The sequence below is a fragment of the Sinocyclocheilus rhinocerous genome, unplaced genomic scaffold, assembly GCF_001515625.1.
Source record: "Sinocyclocheilus rhinocerous isolate Xijiao unplaced genomic scaffold, SAMN03320098_v1.1 scaffold1174, whole genome shotgun sequence".
NCBI lineage: Eukaryota > Metazoa > Chordata > Actinopteri > Cypriniformes > Cyprinidae > Sinocyclocheilus > Sinocyclocheilus rhinocerous.
The window spans coordinates 228,473-231,139 of record NW_015654557.1 but is presented as its reverse complement, the minus strand read 5'-3'; positions in this window follow the sequence as shown (position 1 = coordinate 231,139).

The window sequence follows — 2,667 nt, the reverse complement described above, 5'->3', positions numbered from 1 at the left end:
TGTGAGTGTGAGTGTGTGTGTGTGTGTGTGTGTGAGTGTGAGTGTGAGTGTGAGTGTGAGTGTGAGTGTGAGTGTGAGTGTGAGTGTGAGTGTGAGTGTGAGTGTGAGTGTGAGTGTGAGTGTGAGTGTGAGTGTGAGTGTGAGTGTGAGTGTGAGTGTGAGTGTGAGTGTGAGTGTGAGTGTGAGTGTGAGTGTGAGTGTGAGTGTGTGTGTGTGTGTGAGTGTGTGTGTGTGTTTAATACTGATCTGGGAACAGCGATTTCACCTGCATGATTATTTAGTGCAGTATTTCAGCAAGAGACAATTAAAATCTTCATATTTGTGGTGACAGATGAAGCTCTGATGGCTTGATTTGTGTTTCTGTGATTTTGTAAATTTAAAAAAATCAATGTTTCTTCAGATCTGTGTGATGTTTTATATGAAAATCACCTGTCTGAGACATTAATATATCATTTATTGCATAGCCTGCGTGTAAACTCTCTTCATAAAGTCAGTTCAGATCAGTTTTCAAAGAGAAGAATGAGAGTTAGTGTCTGACTCTGCATTATGTGGGTTTGTAATCCTGACTGGGTTAACTAGATGTTCGAAGAACAGCAAATAAAACCATATAAAAGATTATAAATTTAATTTAATTTATACTAATATTTATAATTCTTGTAATTAAAACAATAGTCGTGTATATTTTTAATCCAACATTACGCTGAGCAGACACACGAGGGCAGTAGATTCACACTCATATCGCTCTCAGATGAAAAAAAAAATCAGCAGAAATATAGAAAAAAACAGGAATATTGTGAAATATTATTACCATTTCAAACAGCTGTTTTCTATTTTAATATACATTAAACTGTAATTTATTTCTGTGATGCGCAGCTGTATTTTCAGCATCATCAGTGTCACATGATCTTCAGAAATCAGTATAATATGCTGATTTATTACAGTTTTGCTGCTTCATATTTTTTTGGAACCAGTGATACTTTTTTCAGAATTCTTTGATGAATAAAAAGTTAAAAAGAAGAGCATTTATTCAAAATAGAAATCTTTTGTAACAATATTGTTCAAAAGTTTGGGGTCAGTCATTATTTTCTTTATTTTTATTCTTGAAAGAAATGAATGCTTTTATTCAGCAAGGATGTGTTAAATTGATAAAAAGTGATAAAAAAGACTTATATTGAAGGATCTCACAATGTTCAATGTTTTTTTTTTAAAGTTATATTTAACGTTCTTAAAGTAATGTTTATGGAACTTTATTAATATTTGATACACGTTCTCATAACATTTTTATGATGTTATACTTGACTGAACGTTGTAAGAAACATTTAGTGCAACCTTTAAATAACGCTGAAACCGCAACAAGAAAACAGGACATTTTAACGTTCTTTGAATATAAAAAATAAACGTTCAAATAATGTTACATTTCGTATGAAAATAACGCTAGTAAAACGTTGTAACAAACATATTTAAATAACGTTATAATCACAAGAAAAATTGCCATTTTAACGTTCTTAGAATATTAAATATAAAAATTCAATTCATTTGGCTAAAAATATAGTTAGTAGAATGTTGTAAGAAACGTTTTTGTAACCTTTTAATAACGTTATAATTGCAACAAGAAAACTTCATAACGCTGGAACCGCAACAAGAAAACAGGACATTTTAACGTTCTTTGAATATAAAAAATAAACGTTCAAATAATGTTACATTTCGTATGAAAATAACGCTAGTAAAACGTTGTAACAAACATTTTTAAATAACGTTATCACAAGAAAAATTGCCATTTTAACGTTCTTAGAATATTAAATATAAAAATTCATTTGGCCAAAAATATAGTTAGTAGAATGTTGTAAGAAACGTTTTTGTAACCTTTTAATAACGTTATAATTGCAACAAGAAAACTTCTCAAACATTTCAAAACAACATTTCTATAAGCTACATTTTCTTGGACCAGGATTCATTCTAATTTAAGATGCTTCTTCATTAAACACAGTTAATTCTCATTTATTAGATTCACACATTAATAATGTCGACTGTTAATGAACCGTGCCTCGTTTCTCAGTCATTTCCACCGTATTTTACGAGGCAGAAGAGCTGTTTTCTGTGAATGTGTGAGACTTCTGATTCATTATCTGCTCTTTAGTGATGTTCTCAAAACTAGTCAGACATTTAGTGTCTCTGTGTGCCGCTAATTAGCTCTTTCTTGGCAAATGAAATGCTCAGATTCTCTAAAGAGCGGCAGGTTTAACAGCTGAACGTCTTCTGAGCTCATATTCTCATTCAAAAATCACCTGAAACTGTTAGAAGTATTGATATATAGAGGTTTTGCTTATTTATAAATAATACATATAATAAATGATACATAATAATGCAACAATTGTATTAATTTCTATGAAATATTTAATTCTAAATGAAAGTAGAGCCACAAAAGTGAAGATTAAAATGAAACTTGAATAACTGCAGAAAATAAAAAAATAATTAAAATTATATATTATATATACTTTTTTTATTCTTAATTTGATCCAAGTGTCATACAATTAAATAAATATTATATATCAATGAATAAAATAAAATTATATGTGGTACTATTATATACAGTATATATATTCATATTAATACAATACAAAAGGCCAGTGTGTGTGTGTATATATATATATATATTATAAAAAAAAT